Here is an 18885-nt window from a genome sequence, read left to right on the forward strand (position 1 = left end):
TTCAGTTACTTCTGTTATGTTCATATTGCAGGTGATAAATACAACACTAAACCTTTTATTTTTATTACAAGCATCAAACCACAGTAATAAAAAGGACTTACTTAAAGCTTTTTAATTGAAAGACATGAATGAAAAAAAAAGGAAAAAAAAATGATACTTAAGGCTAAATCTTCTCTTAATAATATAAATCCAATGTTGATATACAGTCATTTGATTCTATCCACCTGAAAACAACCTTAGCATACAACTAAACATGGCGTTTTCATTCACTCTTGGTTATTCATTTGATTATGAACCTTGGTTATTTAACAGACGGAGAAGTGGTGTTGGAACTGATTTAATGAAGAAATAATTGAAACAGAGTAAGGCATCTGTGATTGCTAACTTAATCCTGGTTGTTACCAGCCCAACTCCTAGAACCTACATGGGAAATGCAGATGGATGCGATCTACGTAGCACAATCTCATTTGGGATGGGAAAGCTTTCAAATGCTCAGATAGGAGTCAAGGAAATGCCTTATGCACTTGGGAGGGCTAATACTTGATGAATTCTAACATAACTACCTTATAGAGAACAGATGAAAATATTTAGGTGATGTACAAATCTACCATCCAGGAGCATGTTCACGTTCAAGAAGAGAAGCACAGCAGCTAAAACTCACCAAAGGATGGACTGTCTCACTGGTTGGTTCTGTTTGATGAACTGGGCAAAACCAGTCCTCAGTGTCTTTTCAGACTAAGGTGTAGGAAAAGACTAAATGGAAGCAGAAATTCTTAGCAAGTGATGTTGATGGGGAATTTTAGAAACAAGAGGCACAATCGTGATGTCAAAAAATTCTTTTTTTTTATTTTAATACCTCTCCCACACATTATACGTCTCTCCTACCATATAAGATTGGATCAACATTATGCTAATACTTAAAGATGATAATGGGATTGAGGAATATACCGTGTAGCTATTTTGAGACTCATGATAGCATGGGGCAACTTACTTAAAAGAGAAGCTGAAAGTAAGTGTCATCAGGATTTAAAAAAGAGTTACTAGTCAATATCATCTAGAGACTATCTGTAGTCAAATAACCTTGACATTGTTAGAGACTCTTGAAAAGACAGGAATAGAATGGGTCAGCTGCAATTGTTTGAGAGGTTCTTGAAGCCTACGAAAATTAAATCTGTACAAGCAAAGATAACTTAAAGGAATGTTATTGTGAGGAACTGGATGTGAGAACTGACAGAAAACAAGATGTCTCAAAGCTTGCGAACTCCTCCCAGACCAATTGGACTGGGACCTTACAGTTATTCACCATTTTATTTTCAACCAAGGTTAGCCTTTTCCTCTAAAGGAAGAGAGAAACTGGCAAGTGTTTGACAACTGAGTTAGCAGAAATCCTCCTCTACCTTTATATGCAGATTTCTTCTGCATAGGACACATTCACCATTTACTCTCTGGGTTTAGCATACCAGTGAACACCATCTCTGCAGAGACGGTATTTTTGCTAGAGAAAATGCCTATCCAAGAGAGGAGTTTTTCAATTTTTTCTGTCAGGACTAATGAAACCTACTGGGATTTTTGCAATGTAATAGAGTTATATAGTGAATATGTTAGTATGTTTAAATGTGTTTAGTTTTGTGCTGAATTTTGGAGGTTCCACTTTCTTCACAATAATTAAACCATTGGTGCTACCTGCACAGGACAAGTAGTAATAATTTCGTCGAATCATAGGATGGGTTGGATTTGAATGGACCTTACAGATCATCTTGTTCCAACCACCCTGCCATGGGCAGCGACACCTCCCACCTCCCTTTGAGGTTGCTCAAAGCCCCATCCAGTCCGGTCATGAACACATCCACAGAAGGGTTGTCCACAACTTCTCTGGACAACCTATTCCTGTGTCTCATCACCCTCAGAGGAAAGAATTTCTTCCTAATATCTAATCTAAATCTTCCCTCTTCCAGTTTTAAACTGTTACCCCTCATCCTATAGCTACAGTCCCTCATAAAGAGTACTGGAAGGTTGTTATAAGGTTTACCCGGCACCTCCTCTTCTCCAGGCTGAACAACCCAAACTCCAGCATTCTGATCATCTTCGTGGCTCTCCTCTAGAATTTCTATTCTAAATAATTTTATAATTAATATTAAAAAAGAACAGATTGATGGGGTTTTCCTGACTGCTTCTACACCTTATCTGATCCTCCTTGTTTTACCTCCATGAAAAATGATTTTTCCCTTGGAGTATATTCTCATTTTTGCTTAACAAACTTACTTTCAAACTTTATGCAGCACAGTATCTAGATCAAACAATTCTGCTCATTCTTCCTAACTGCTTTTCTGCTCAGTAAGTTGGTTCAGGTTTACCATGTGTCTTCATACAGAGGAAAATCCCACCTGGATTAGTATAATTTGATCTAGGTAGACAAGGGAAAAGTGTGATTTTCCAGTATGCATTGGTATTGATAAGGTAGGGATAAGAGTGTCTTGACAAACAGGTGATCAAGTATGGATATGAGTGTCTCCACAAACAGGGAAGTTAATTTAAATTGCAAGAGTAAGATAACTGAAGGAAATAGGAGAGTTAAATGAAACTGCAGGACTGAGATAACAAAAAAAAAATAGGGGAATTAACTGAAAATGCAGAAGTTAGACAATTACAAAACCGCAAAATTAAACTTTTATGTAACAGGCAGATCGAGAAGTCTGAACCTTCCAAGTACCTCAGCCGTTGGGGAAAGGAAGAGGGTTACATGTGGCTGGGGAATTAGGATAAACTGGAGGCTGTGTTCTCCAGAAAATCGAGCGACCCCACAGGGGAATGCCCCCGTGGACTCCCCTTTTATTCAAATAAAGTCTTTGCAGGACTCCTCTGTCTCCTTTGTGAACATTGACCTCTGGCAACGGGATTTTCTGCACGGTATTTTGGAAAAGATTTTCTAAGGGGCATTCAAAACCAATACAGGCATACAGCTGCAACATTTACCTCTGGGAAATACCCTCTATTATCTATGAGACCAACCTAGACATTTTCCACTTCAGTATTGTAGTCGTTTAGCCTCAGTCAGCAAAAAAGAACAACGCAGTCGCTCTCTAAACCCCCGCCACAGCCTTGGGAGACAATCAGTAGTATGAATAGTGTAAGAATTCAGTCTGGAATGAGATGTTATCTTAAATTTTGGATAGAATAGTAGAAAGAAAAGAAGAATGAAAATGTTACAATAAGTATATATTATGTGATATTTTTTTTGCCCAGCATTATAATTTGCTTGGTTTTCTAGGAGATTCTTGGAATGTATGGTCAATTGGTACCACTTTAATGCTTTAAACCTGTGGAAGATTCAGGTACTGGTCTTTGTGTATGTTGAAGTAGGCATTGCAATAATTTATATTTGATTCTTTAATATTTAGGCATAATTTCTTCTATAAACATTGCTTATTTTAAGAAATATCAAGCTCATAATGTATAAAACTAACACCAAAATACATATTTTTTTTTTTAGAGAACTCATTGTAATTGTTATGGTTTGAGAAAACTCATAACAATTTATTGTCATTTAGACAATTATTCTATCACCTGATGACCCTTCCCACATGGGAAGAGGAACCAGGGAAAACAAGGAAACCCGAGGGTTGAAATATAAATAGATTTAATAGGATAAGACTAAATAATCAACAATAATACTAAAGAACAAGTATTAATCCCAGTACTAATATCAGATATACAAGAATTATACTCAGCCAATTCTATCAGCAGGAAGTTGTGCACTCCCAGCAGTGGACAGCAAATGTCAAATACTATGAATGCAATGGCTTCAGGAGAAAGGGAAAGCCTCAGGGGTCTGGCACCAGTGCAAGCAGTTCTCTGGACAGCCGCCATCAAGAGAGAAAGAAATACATAGCAAAATTTCAAATTTATATTGAATGTGCTGTTCATGGTATGAAATAATCCTTTTGGCCAGCCTGGGTCAAATGCCCAGGCCTCGCTCATCCTCATCCTTGCACCCGGCAAGGCTTGAAAACACTGAGACCTTGAATCACACATAGCCTAGCTGGATGTAAAGTAAATATTTTCATGAATTTAGAGGCTAGAGTCTTCTAAAAGTGCAGTTTTCCCAAGTATTAGAAGAGAAGTTAGTCCGGTGTCGCTCAACCCAGGACAGTAATGCATGCTCCTGTAGCAAGTAGGCATTGTTTTACAGCTATTGCAAAATTATTTCAAATCAACATAAGAAAATTGGTTCTATTGCATTCGTTATGCTGTTATAATTGACCTGACCATATTCAGATTGTCTCCAGTGTACTGTTTTTGCTTTCAAAGAGGCATCTGTGCTCTCAAGAAGATCAATGTATGTATAGTATGTTGGAAAGGTCTATCTGACAGTGTGCTATAAGTTTGTGCTAAAATGTTATTGGAGCTCTATGTCTTGAACTTGCGTATTCTTAATTCTGTTGGACAGAACACTATCTCTAATGCAGGCCAGTATATATGAGTTACCAGTGGAGTTTGCACTTACACTGCATGTTTGCAAATCCAAAAATCTTTTGAACCTGCTTTGCATCTTCAATAATGACAAAGAGGATTAACAGCAAAAAACCCCATTATTTTTGTGCATAAAAGAGTCCTATTTAAATCATGGGAGCCACATTAGAACATGACAATACTTCAAAAAAAAATGTGGTATCAACATTGTATATCTTGACTGATAATTTTTCCCTTTTTTAATATCCTTTTTTAATGCAGTTTCAAGAAATTTGAAGGGTTCTTTAAAAATAATTTCATATGTATCTGTATCATCTGTAGCTGTCTGTCTCTTTTAGTAACATGCAATTGCTTGCTTGAATTGAAAAGGAGGTAATTTTCAATTTAAGCGTACTGCATTTTGAATGTTACTCAGTGAACCATTTTTTTGGCAGAGGAAAAATTATAAATGGTGATGCCTATTCAGAACAACTATAACAATCAATTATAGTAGCTTTCAGACTGGTACTATAATCAAAACTAACCACAATGAGTTAAAACAATGTAAGCTAAAAGTTTGATTATTTTCTTGTAACATAGCTACTTAAAGACAAATTTGAATTTACCTAAGTAGTATAAAGCTAGTATAAATGAAGTAAGAATTATTCTTGCCTTTATAAATTCTTCCTCTCCCTTCCCCAGGCTCAAGTTCACTCCAGACACCTCCCCTGCGACTGTCCTTGTCTCCATTCCCTTGGTATTGCTGCAAGTTACACTAAGTCCCTTGAGTAAGGCAACGAGTGGTGCAGGCGGTTGGGATCTTCTCACAGGGGCCACCCCTGCTACCAAACCTTGCCACTGGTTTCATATTTCTTCCTAAAGTACTGCTCCGTGGCCTGCTATATAACTGTCTGGGGTAAACTCACATCAGAAAACAGTTCAGAGCTTTTGTACAGGTCTTCACTGTCTTACGCTATTAATTAGCACTTCCTGGAAAAAAGTGGTCTTTAAGAATTACCGTTTGATACAGGTGACTACACCACCAGAGCTGTGAACCACTGCCTGCTGGGCTGCATATGGTTATTAATGAGTTACAGCAGGTAGGCCATGATTGAATTCCTTCTTTCAAAAAAAGTAATGCTACTGAGTTCAGTGAAAATGTTACTGATGCCTAAATGTTAAAATAGAAATCTCCAATCTCAAATCTGTTTACTGTTTTTTAATTTTTAAAATGTTTCATACCTTTCCTCATACCCATGAGCACTTTCTCTAGAGTCTGAAGCTATCTTAACTTTCTGTACTCACTAATACTTTTTTCACTTATAGTATTCTCTCCTCCAGCACTGAGTTAAGATTATATTAATGTCTATGTAACAGTTAGTAAATACATTTCACTGATTTCACAAAACATTCATAATCCCACCTTTTAGGCAGTCCTAACGTGCATACAACTGGTTTCTGAACATTACCCTAATTTTTATGAGTTTAAAAGGGCTGTATTGCAACTACAAATGGCAAACTGCAAACAACTAATGCTCTGAACTTCTGCTGACATAGAGGTGTCAGCCATACTGGTTTGTGGGTAAAAAGGTGAGACCATCCAGCAGTGATGTGAAATAAACAATGCCAAAGAATGGCTTACATCCATATTAGAACCAGAGTGGGCGCTACCTCCTGCTGTACACTTAAGTGGTTAATATCACTTGAAGATTTTTTTCAAATATAGAATAGATTATAAAACACATATCTTATAATGCATTATATGAAGCAAATATCAGTGGTCTTGGGAAACTTGTGTGACAGATCCTCCAACCTAAGGAAAGGTTGGAAGGAAGGAAAGAAGCTGAATCCAGATGAACTTGGATTAGAAAAACACCTGCAAAATTTTGTACATACAAATCTCTGACTAATTTACACTTTAAATTATCTCGTATGTTTGCAAATGAGGTAATTGTGCATGTATATCACTAGTCAGATATGTTGCTAGCTGTTGTAATTATACGTAATGTTTAGGAGTAGGTCCTATGTATGTGTTTTTCAACACTGGAACTGTGAATTCTCAATAAAACAAATTTCAGAGGGTGCTTTCTGGACTCCACTACTTTTGAAATTTGTTTTAAAGCAAGAAGGGTTTGCTTTGGCTAGTTGTATCATTCTGTTTCTTTGCATGTTCACAGGATAAGTAGATTTTGTGTGGAAAAGGGATCAGAAGGAAATATGGCAAGATGGAATCTAATGTGTCAATAAAGCAATCAAAATTAAAATTAATGTGTTTTAGTTTTGCATGTTATTATTTACCTATAAAAGAGTAGGAAGTATGTGTGGTGTTCTTCCACACAGAATAATTGCACAGTTTATGCCCCAAGATATTATAGTCTAGATGTTTATGGTTGAAGATATGGTACCTTGTTGGTTTTTTGAGTATTGCTTTTCGGAGTGCCCACGTGCATTCCTGAAGACAACACTTGCTGTATGTCCAGACAATAAATCTGGAAACACAGTGTGAGTACAGATTGCCCTTTGCACATTTTTGGGTGATTGAAGCATCTAGCAAAGTAAATATTTGGTTAGCATGGCATTATATAGTATCATTAGACAGTCTGGGTGTGAACAAACAAATTCATACAGGCTGTCTATGGACTGTATTTCTTCTGGCTCTAGAGACTTTACTGGGAACAGTAGGGATCAAAGAAACTTGATTTTTAAGTAGTCTGGTCTTGGTCAAAAGGATACTAAGTGATTGTCTGAGGGACTTAAACAGAGTCTAACAATCTGATTACTTTATTATTTTATCATTTGAGAACCTATGCAATTTATTTCTGTCTCTCTTAATATAAGGAAAATTGTATATGAAACACAAAGAAATGTACATTGCCTTAAATTTAATAAGTGTAGCTAACTAAGTATAGTTACCGAAAAGCTGTATTCAGAGATGCTATACATTAGGTATTTCAAAAGAAAAATGTTCAAAACAATAACAAAAATTAGTAAAAAGTTCATATATTCAAATCCATAGAAAAAAGGCTGTAACTTTAATTTTGTGTCTCTTTGTATCTTTGAAATGTTTATCACTTTCTCTGCCAGTCAGATTCATCTACTTTGTTCAAAAGTCTCTGAGGAGCTATGCAACTCTTGCTAAATCATGTCCAGCAACAGAAATCACTACAACTGCAATTAGAGCATGCATGTTATGTATATTTGGGATAAAAGAAGTGGAGAATTGAAAGGAAACTTGAGAGATCATGGTGTCTTCCTGGTCTGACGTAGTATTAAGTATACTTAGATCTTCCCTACTACTGTTGTTTACTTTGTACTTTAAAAACTTTCAGTAGAGATTTTATAACCTTTACAGGCTAGATTTTTTTGCTGTATTTCCAGTAGGCTTGAATTTTTTACCTGTGGTCCCAGAAGACAATTATTCTTCCCCTTTCTTTACAGAAAACTCCAGTTTCCTTTCGATTAAACCAGATCATAGACGCAGTCTCTCCTCATGATGCAACATATTTTTTCTTCTATACATTTGCTTAAATCATTACCTGCTATACCCAAAGCTGAATGTGAACTTAAAATGATAGCTCCCTGGAATAAGTAAATCAGAACAGTGTCTTACATATAACATTTTTGTTAGTACATCCTACAATGGTAGCTGCCTGCCATGATGTTTAGCAACAGCATTACACTTTTCTCTCATACTTAGTTTTATCTATCAACATCTAGTTCCTTTTTCAGCACTTCAGCCCAGTCAGCAATTGGTCATTTTCCATTCTTGCATTTGATGCCTCCCTTCCAAATGTTGGTCTTTGCATTTACCTTTGCTGAGTTTTGTCTGACTGATGTTATGCCATATTTCAAGTCTACCAAAATCTTTTTTAATTCCAGAGATGTTTTCTAAGGTATGTACAATGCATTTCAAGTGAGTATTATTCTTAATTTTTTAACTGCACTTTCTACTCAATTTAGCTACATAAAAAAATGTTTCCCTCTAACTAATGCAGTAGACCTGTCATAAAGAAAGCTGCTTAGCATGATTCTTTTTTCCTGATGAATTCACATTTGCTGCACTTTTTACAATCTTATTAATTTTCTACTTGCATGTGAATTACGTATAATCATTCATTCTAGCATTATCCCAGGGACAGAAATGTGGGATGGCTGGTTTCCCTTATTAAATCTGGACATACTCCTTGTCTGTTTTTATCTTCCTAGATTTTGGTAATGTTAATTCAGAAAATGAATTATTTAGTTTCTTAAGTATATTTCTTCTCTATATTTTTAAAAAAAGGAACAGAAAAGCATTTTTTTTAATTACATGTGCTTAGATTTGGTTGCTTTGAAATTTAAAAGTTTGTAATACATATGGCTTTTAAACATAAGTACCATAAAATCACATATTATGCTGCTATGTACTATCAGCTATCTCATTAACATAGAGATTTCTTTTCCCTCTACCTTTTATAGTTTCTTATGTCATGCTCCAATCTGTGAAAATATGGTGGGTACTCAACATATAAGGTTAAGTGTTGCAGTGAAAGCTTAAGAATGTAATAAAGATAACTGAGGGCCTGTATTACATTAATTGTTAGCAATAATAGATGATGATGAAAATCGCAGAATGAAGGCCTTCACACCAGGAAGAATGTTGAGATAAACTAATCCCAGTTTGTGCCTTGGTGCTTTCTGATACTAGGATTCACTTCATTCCTCAGCTGGTTTTGTTTTTTTTTTTTTCTTTCTTTCTATTTTTTTTCTTTTTATATTATTTTTTTTTCTTTTTAAATTGCTAAGAAAGCTGAGTAAGATTCTTCCTCTCAACCATGAAAACAGTAGCTAGCCATTATGTTGTCCATTATGGGTCATTTACCCCATATGCAGATGCCAATATACACACAGAGTAGAGGTGTTATCTATTTATTTCATTTCTGCAAAGATGGGTACTGGGTGGTAATCCACAAAGCTAGCACACCAGCCTAAAAGCTCTTAGGAATATCTATACAGTTCAAAACACAGAAATTTACACCTTTCATTATAATTATTGGTTAACATCTTATCTTAACAATTTCTATTGGGTAGCACAGTATCTTGCTTTCATTTAAAGTTACAAGGTCCTTTAATTGATGTGCATGTGCTCCAGTACCTTGGGGCGTAGTCCAATTCAGCCTCCAGTTGAGATGGTGGTCGTGATTTCTCACCGCCAGCTCTATCTTTCCCCCAGTTACTGCAAATTTTTGTTGACTTTATGCCTTATCCAGCAGCTGTCTGGTTTTCAGCCTATTATCAGTCTCCTGTTCTTCTTCAAGGGTATATTCATTAACAAGGCATTTATTGTTTATACCAAGTTGTTTGGTATACTTGTTTATAACAAGTTTGGTATACTTGTTTATAACAAGTGTCTGGTTTCACAGGACCTTTTGACCTTTTTACAGCTCTTTATTCTTACATAGTGAGAGATTCTACCTGCTAAAACATATTTTACGTTTTTAAAAGTACATTTTACTTTCTTAAAGTACATCATTCCCCCCTTTGAGACTATGAAACTTCTTTCTGTAGTTCTCATATGTCTCATTATTTCTTTTCATTACCATTACATAGTTCCCAACAGTAGCTTATGTACTCTTAGTACAACTAAAAGAAATGCAAATCGTGATTAGAGCGATAACAGTTATAACAGTTATAACTATGCCTTGAAGTAAACTAGCTAACCATCCAGAGAATCCAAAACCTTGTAACATCCTGTTTAACCATTATCCCCTCTCCATGGAGGCTTTAATGTCTCTACTAAATTCTGCCACTTGCTGTATTTTGTCTATTTGCTGATCCAGATGTTCAGTCACATTAGGTATGTGGATGCAACAATCTTTCTTCTTCAGGTTTAAGTATCCACCTCTCAGTGTTTAGGTAATAATAACAAATCTTAGGCCAGCCTGTTCTGTAGAGCCATTTCTGAAGTTGCCTGCAACTGAGTATTTAAATCTCATAATCCAGCTTTGGTTGCATTTGCTAATAATTCCACCTGGCCTGTCAGATTATTTAACCATATTCAATTTTGAAAGGAAGTAATTTGGGGGCCCATCCTACCTTAGTTGCAGTTGATGGATGTTGCCAGGGTTCTGTTTCAGTTTGTTTTTAATTTCTCCCATAGTAGGTTATCCAACGGTCTTTTTCTCCATAAGGGACACAAGGTTAATGTACCTAAAGTATGTTGATGCACTTTGCCTTCTAAGGGTAGTTGCGTAGTTCACGTTCCATCACTACTAACCCAGACAGCATGACCCATGGAAGGCATTGCTTTCTCATTGCAATCAATAGGCTCTTTTTATATCCTGGTGCCAGTCCAAGTATCATGTATGTGAATGGTGTAGTTTCTACAAAGGCATTGTAACTGTAAGGCTCTGGCCACTGGACCCAATCACTGGATTTCATGATTAGGTGTAGAACAATTAAAAACTAGTGTACAATTCCATTTAGTATTTTGGGATTTTCTGCTCCTTGTCTTTGTTATGTTTAATGATTGGATATTCGCATCCTTAAATTCCTCCTCTCCAATCCATTTAATACACCAGGGGGTATTTTGCATATAACGCCACTCACCTTCTTCTAACTTAAGCCAAATTTTTGGTAAATCCATTCCCCAGGGGAATTGCTGGCAAGGTGCAGAGGATGCAGTTGGTACATTCTAACATATATTTTTAAGTGATGTTGATGTACAGGGTCCGGGGTGCTTCCATCTGTCCCGGTTTGGGGTAAAACAGAACCAACCTTCCGTTCAGTAATTTTATTTCTTAGCTAGGCCTTTTCTAACTCTCTGAAATTAACAGCATATTGCCATGAAAAACAATCTTTGTTGAGAAAGTTTCTGCAGAGTGCACCATCTATGTATTCCCACACTTTGTTGACAATGGTCTGGGGAGGATCTGATGCTGACACACCAACTGTAAATAAGGTAGGTAACGAGGTGCAACAGTATGAAGACAGTCTCTCTTGCCCCTCAGTGTGGCAGCTGTGGAAAATCTGACTGAGAAAACTGAGAAACTGACTGAGAAACTGACTGAAAAAATGGCTGAACAAACCAAGACAATGACTGAGACAATACAGAAAATGACCAAGACAATAGCTGAGAAAAATGATAAAAATGAGACAATTTTTCAGAAACTGCTTGAAAAACTGTCTGAGATGGAAAAACAATCCCACTCTTCCCCTGAACAGACCCAAGTCGCAGCCATTAAGAAAAAATGCCCTCCTACAAGACCACCCCAAGGGAAATAGGACTCATTCTGAGATTTCCTGTGCCTTTGCCTCTGCAGCTACAGAGAGGACATAAGTGGGATAAAAAAACTGCTCCAGCCCTACAGGCATGAGTGCTTGATTTGCAAGGTAAAGCAGATAGAAGAAAGAATTGTTGCAGGAGGGTGACTGCTCCAGTCCACAGTAAGTGATGGTCCAGTCCAGATAGGAACCCATCTGGTAATTGTTGATGTTGTTCTCAACATTAGAGATGCCCTGCCTCCAGCCAGGAGGAGAAGAGGGACAATCAACTTTATTGGACTATATGGCCTGGCACATTAGAGCCACAAAAATATAAAGCCCTGGTGGACACTTCACTGGTGCACATTGCACCCTATTGCCATCGAATCATAAAGGGACAACACCTGTTACCATTTCTGGAGTAACAGGTGGGTCTCAAGAACTGACTGTATTACGGCTGAAGTAAGCCTTAGTGGGAATAAATGGGAGAAGCATCCTGTTGTGACTGGCCCAGATGTTCTGTGCATCCTTGGCATAGACTACCTCAAGAGAGGGTATTTCAAAGACCTGAAAGGGTATCAGTGGGCTTTTGGTACAGCAGAGACTGACATTACACAGCTGTCTAGTTTACCTGGCCTTTTAGATGACCCTTCTGCGGTAGGAGTGCTGAAGGTTAAAGAAGAGCTGGTAGCAATTGCTACATCCATGGTGCATCAACGACAGTATCACATTAACCGAGACTCTCTGATTCCCATCCAGAACCTGATTCATCAGCTAGAGACCCAAGGAGTGATTAGCAAGACTCGCTTGCCCTTTAACAGCCTTACATGGTCAGTGTGAAAGTCTGACAGAGACTGGTGGCTAACAGTAGGCTATTGTGACCTGAATGAAGTCACACCACCACTGAGTGCTGCTGTGCCAGACATGCTAGAACTCCAATATGAACTGGAGTCAAAGGCAGCCAAATAGTATGCTACACCTGACATTGCTAATGCATTTTTCTCTATTCCTTTAGCAGCAGAGTGCAGGCCACAATTTGCTTTCACCTGGAGAGGCATCTAGTACACCTGGAATTGACTTCCCCAGGGGTGGAAACACAGCCCTATGATTTGCCATGGACTGATCCAGACTGCACTGGAGAAGGGTGGAGCTCCAGAACACTTGCAATGCATTGATGACATCTTTGCATGGAGTAATACAGCAGAAGAAGTTTTCAATAAAGGTAAAAAAATAATCAAGATCCTTGAAAACAGGTTTTGCTGTAAAAAGAGGTAAGGTCAAGGAACCTGCATGAGACATCCAGTTCTTGGAAATTAAATGGCAAGATGGTGTTCACCAGATCCCAATGGATGTGATTAACAAAATAGCATCTATGTCGCCACCTACTAACAAAAACACATGCTTTTTTAGGTGTTGTGGGTGTCTGGAGAATGCATATTCCAGGTTATAGTGAGATTGTGAGACCTCTCTATGAAGTGACTCCAAAGAAAAATTATTTTACATGGGGTCCTGAGCAATGACAGGCCTTTCAGCAAATTAAACACGAGATTGTGCCTGCAGTAGCCCTTGGACCAGTCCAAACAGGACGGGAGATTAAAAATGTGCTCTACACCACAACCAGGGACAATGGCCCTGCCTGGAGCCTCTGGCAGAAAGCACCAGGGGAGACTCAAGGTCGACCCTTAGGATTCTGGAGTGGAGTCTATAAAGGCTCCAAGGCCAACTACATCCCAACTGAGAAAGAAATCTTGGCAGCGTATGAAGGAGTTAGAGCTGCTTCAGAGGTATTTGGTACTGAAGTACATCCCCTCCGAGTGTCCCTATTACCAGTGCTGGAATGGACGTTCAAGGGTAAAACTCCTTCTACTCATCATGCCACCCACGCTACCTGGAGTAAGTGGGTTGCCTTAATCACACAGCGAGCTCGAATAGGAAACCCAAATCATCCAGGGACCATAGAAGTGATCACAAACTGGCCTGAAGGCAAAGATTCTGGAATGCCACCAGACGAGGTGGTGACTCATGCTGAGGAAGCCCCACCGTATAATGAACTCTCGATAATGAGAAACAGTATGCTCTGTTCACTAATGGATCTTGTTGTATTGTAGGGAAACATCAAAGGTGGAAAGCTGCTGTATGGAATCCTACACAAGTTGCGGAAGCTACTGAAGGAGAAGGTGAATTGAGTCAATTTGCAAAGGTAAAATCCATTCAGCTGGCCCTAGACATTGCTGAATGAGAAAAGTGGCCAATCTCTATACTGACTCAAGGATGGCGGTAATGCTCTGTGGGGATGATTAAAGCAGTGGAAGCAGAGCAACTGGCAGTGCAAAGGTAAGCCCATCTTGGCTGCTGAATTATGGCAAAATATTGCTGACTGGCTAGGGAAACTAGTTGTGAAAGTACACCATGTAGATGCTACCCATGAGTCAGGCCACTGAGGAACTTCGAAGAAATCAGAGTGGACCAAGTTGCTAAGATTTTCCAGACAGATTTGGACTGGGAACAAAAAGGTGAACTGTTTTTAACTTGGTGGGCTCATGACACTTCAGGTTATCAAGGAAGAGATGCAACATATAAATGGGCTCTTGACTGAGGGGTGGGTTTAACCATGGGAGCTATTGCACAGATTACCCACAATTGTGAAACATGAGTCAAAATCAAGCAAGCTAAAAAGATAAAACCTTTGTGGTATGGGGTAGGATGTTTAAAGTATAAGTATGGGGAGGCCTGGCAAATTGACTACATCACACTCCCTCAAACCCACCAGGGTAAGCGTTATGTGCTTACAATGGTGGAAGGAAGCACCATATGGTTGGAAACCTATGCCATACCCCATGCTACCGCCCGGAATACCATCCTGGGCCTTGAAAAGCAAGTCTTGTGGGGACATGGTACTCCAGAAAGAATTGAGTCAGACAATGGGACTCATTTCAAAAACAATCTTATTAAGGAACTGGGGAAAAGAACATGGCAATGAGTGGGTATATCATATCCCCTATCATGCACCAGCTTGTGGGAAAATTGAGCGATACAATGGATTGTTAAAAACTACCCTGAAAACAATGGGATCCTTTAAAAATGGGACAAGCAACTAGTGCAAGCTACCTGATTAGTTAACGTCAGGTCCATCAATCAAGCTGGTCCTGCTCAATCAGACCTTTTATATACTGTAGAAGGGGATAAAGTCCCTGTGGTGCATGAAAGGAATATGCCAGGCAAAACTGCCTCACGCAAAGGCAAACCCATTTGTGGGACTGGTTTTGTTCAAGGACCTGGATGTTCTTGGTGGGTAATGCTGAAAAATGGAGAAGTTCAACGTGTACCTCAAGGAAATTTGACCCTAGGTGAGAATACTTAATTCTGAGTATTATGTTAATTGTTATATAATGCTAACAGTATTATATAAGTGTTTTTTAGTATAACACAGCAATGATGAAACCTAAGCCAGATTCATCAAGTGGCATCCAGAAAAGCTCTCTGAGATGGACAAGCTACCCATGAGCACAAACCACAATGAATTTCACATCAGCTTTCCTACCCTGAGTATCTGCTATGATAGATGAAATCCTACAGTTATGAACTAAATGGACTTAATGAACTTTTGTATATAAAGATAAATTGTAACTGAGTGACCTGAATGTATCTATCTATCTATCTATGTGTTTGTATAGATTTCATAGATAAAAGTATTAGTGATCTGAGCATCATGCAAATGGTATGGAATAAGGGGTGGAATGTCCCAGTATGAGGTAAAACAGAACCAACTTTCTGTTCAGTAATTTTACTTCTTAGCTAGGCCTCTTCTAACTCTCTGAAATTAACAGCATATTGTGGAGAAAACTGTTCACTTTTAGAGTGATAAGATCAATGTTTGTACTTCATGCCAAGGAACATTATGCAGAGAGGCTCTTGCTTATACTTATTGCTATAACAACCAAGGTCAGCTAACTTTGTTATTTGCCCTGCTGGAGCATTGGAAACGGAAAAGCATAAAGGGGTCCCACCTGCAGGGAAGAGCAGACAGGACAGGTAACCCAAAAATTACCAACAGGAGTATTCCATCCCATCTGCCCCATGCTCTGTATAAAAGCTGAGGGGTCAAAGGATCAGCTGTCTTTCTTCAATGGCCAATGTCTGAAGAGGACCCTGTCCATTCTTCTGCCTTTGATCCCGATCCGTGTGTTTCTGACTCCAGATCTGAAATCCAGTTCCCATCCATCGCTGAGTCCAGTCTGTGACTTCCCCAGTGCCTGCCAGTGATGTCATCCTGGGAGCTTGATGTGATTTTGTATATATTGTATCTATTTCATTATTTCTTTTTAATTTTATTATTAATATTTCATTGAAGTAGTTTAGTTCCTTCTAAACTCGTAAATCTCTTTATCTCTCCTCCTTTTCTCCTGGGAGTGAGAAGTGGGGAGAGAGCATCTGTCGCCGTCATAGGCCAATTTGGCCTAAGCTGTGACACCACGCTACATCCCAACAAATGTTTTCTCTGTAATTATTATGCCATTTTTCTAAGTCAATTACCTGCCCTACTGCTTTGTCTATCAATTTGAGTCTCAGGAGTCTAGTTCCATTACTTACCATGGCCTCAAAAGTTCGATTCAGATCCAATGTTAAGATTCCCCAGTCTAGGGGATTCTAATGGAAGGCAAGCAGTTATACTGCTACTGTTGTGGATTCTCCCAAATGACTCGATGAGTTGTAAAATTAAATTCTCAAGTTAAATTACAAGTAGTAAACGTTAAACTAAGCATTGTCACACATGTAACTTTCATCTTAACAATGTTAGACTAACAGTACTTTCTAATAGTGTAAGAGTAAAATATAACAGGTAACATATAAAGTTCATCAAGAGTCTCTGGTTATTTGGAGTTTAAACTCTCCTATCAGTGTAGAGGTCTGTTTGTTCTGGTCTCGCTCTGGTGCCTTCTTTACTCTGGTATAATGGATCCAAGAGTTGATCCTATTTACCTTTACTGCAGTGTAGGTCTTCAGCAGCATGGTGTAAGGTCTTTTCCACCTCTCTTTCAGCTGTTCATCTTTCCAGGTTCGTATATAGACTGTGTCCCCAGGTTGTAATGGGTGTACTGGTGTGTCCAAGGCAAGTGGGGTCTTCTGGTTCAGGTACATACACAGGAAAGATAAACTCTGAGAGAGAGAAATCAAATATTCTTTGATTACAACCTGTCCCTTTATATGCATTTGATCTCCCCTTGTAGTTAAATACAGTAGTTACAGTCAATAAATGTAGTTGATTGGATAAGGTTTCCCATACAGAACTTCAAAGGGACTCACACCTTCCCTGACTCTGGATGTAATTCATACCCTCATTAATTCTATGGGTAGAACATCTACCCGTTTCATTTGGGTTTCCTGACGTACCTTGGAAATTTGTCTTTTTAGGGTTTGGTTCATTCTTTCTACTTTGACACTAGACTGTGGCCTCCAAGGGGTATGTAAATCCCATTTAATGTCTAGAAATTTGGAAACTCCCTGCACTATTTCTGCAACAAAGTGGGGTCCATTATCAGAGGAAATACCTTCTGAAACACCAAACCTAGGGATGATTTCTTTCAATAATATTCACGTTACTTCCCTTGCTTTGTTGGTACGGCAGGGGAAAGCCTCTGGCCAACCAGAAAAGTTATCTATCATTACCGATAGATATTTATATAGGTTACACTTTGGCAATTCCATAAAATCTATTTGTCAACATTCTGCAGGAGCTACCCCTTGTTTAAAATTACTCATGTGATCTTCTTTGCAATTTTGGGGTTATTTGTGCAACAGGTAGTGCACTTTTTGACTATTATATCTGCTAAGCTTTGCATTCTTGGTCCGGTGACATATCTTTTGGCAGTTAACACCCATGCATTGGCTTCTTGAGTGTGTTTCTTGGTGCAGTCTCTTGAATTTCTAGAATTTTCATCATCTTTTCAGAGATGTTGTTTCAATGGTGTTACTCAGGAACCCTGATAATTTTTAAAACAATTTAATTGCTCTGCCAATTGATTTTTCTTCTTAGTGTATTGCGGGGGTGATAATTCTAAATGAGGTCCTGGAATCAGTGCTCCTTCAAATTTTGATTCCTTTAGTGCTGCTTCTTTTGCTAAGTGGTCTGCTTTTTGGTTTCTCTTTGTGATTTCACTGTTCCCTTTCTGATGAACTTTGCAATGCATTATTGCAACCTCCTTTGGTTGAAGGACTGCTTGTAAGCGTTTCATTAATTCTGCTCCATATTTAATCAGAGTACCTTGTGAACTTAGTAGTCCCCTCTTTTTCCAAATTGCCCCATGTGCATGTACTACTCCAAATGCATGTTTTGAATCTGTGTAAATGTTGACTCTTTTTCCCTGGCTGAGCTCTAAAGTTCATGTTAGTGCAATGAATTCTGCCTTCTGAGTAGATGTATTGGTGGGCAAAGATTTAGCCTCTAAGGCTTGAGTAGATATTACCACTGCATATCTGGCTTTTCATCATCTTTCCTATATAAAGCTACTCCCATTGGTGAATAACTCCAGTTCTGCATCTGGCAAGGGTCCATCTTGCAGGTCAGGCCTACTAGAATACGCTTGCTCAAGAGTGGTTAGACAGTCATGATGTAGTTCATCAGATTCAGAAACTGGAAGCAGGGTGGCAGGGTTTAGAGTAGAAGTCATTGAGATTGTAACTTCATCCTTTTTCAACAGCACAGCCTCATATTTAGCTAATCTGCTTGGGTAGATCCAATTATGCCCTTCGTTTTCAAGGAGAGAAGAACCAGCATGAGGCACAAACATAGTAATTGGTTGACTTAAGGTCAATTTCCGTGATTCTTCAATCAAAGTTAGACTAGCTGCTACCACTCTTAAACAAGCAGGCCAACCTTTACTGACTTAATCTAATTGTTTGGAAAAATATCCTTCCAGTGTTTTCTGTCTTCCCAGTGTTTGTGACAGAACTCCTAATGCCACTTGTTGTCATTCATGTACGTATAATTGAAAAGATTTCCTTAGATTTGTGAGTCCCAAAGTAGATGCTTTCATGATCTCTCTTTTAATTTCATCAAAACTTTTCCAGCACTCAGGTGTCCATTCAAGAACTCCCTCAGGCCCTTTTATAGCATTTATAGTGGTTTAGGAATTAGTCCAAAATTGGCAATCCATAAGCGACACCTTCCAACCATCCCCAGAAACCATCTTAATT

The sequence above is a fragment of the Numenius arquata genome, chromosome Z, assembly GCF_964106895.1.
Source record: "Numenius arquata chromosome Z, bNumArq3.hap1.1, whole genome shotgun sequence".
NCBI classification, from domain to species: domain Eukaryota; kingdom Metazoa; phylum Chordata; class Aves; order Charadriiformes; family Scolopacidae; genus Numenius; species Numenius arquata.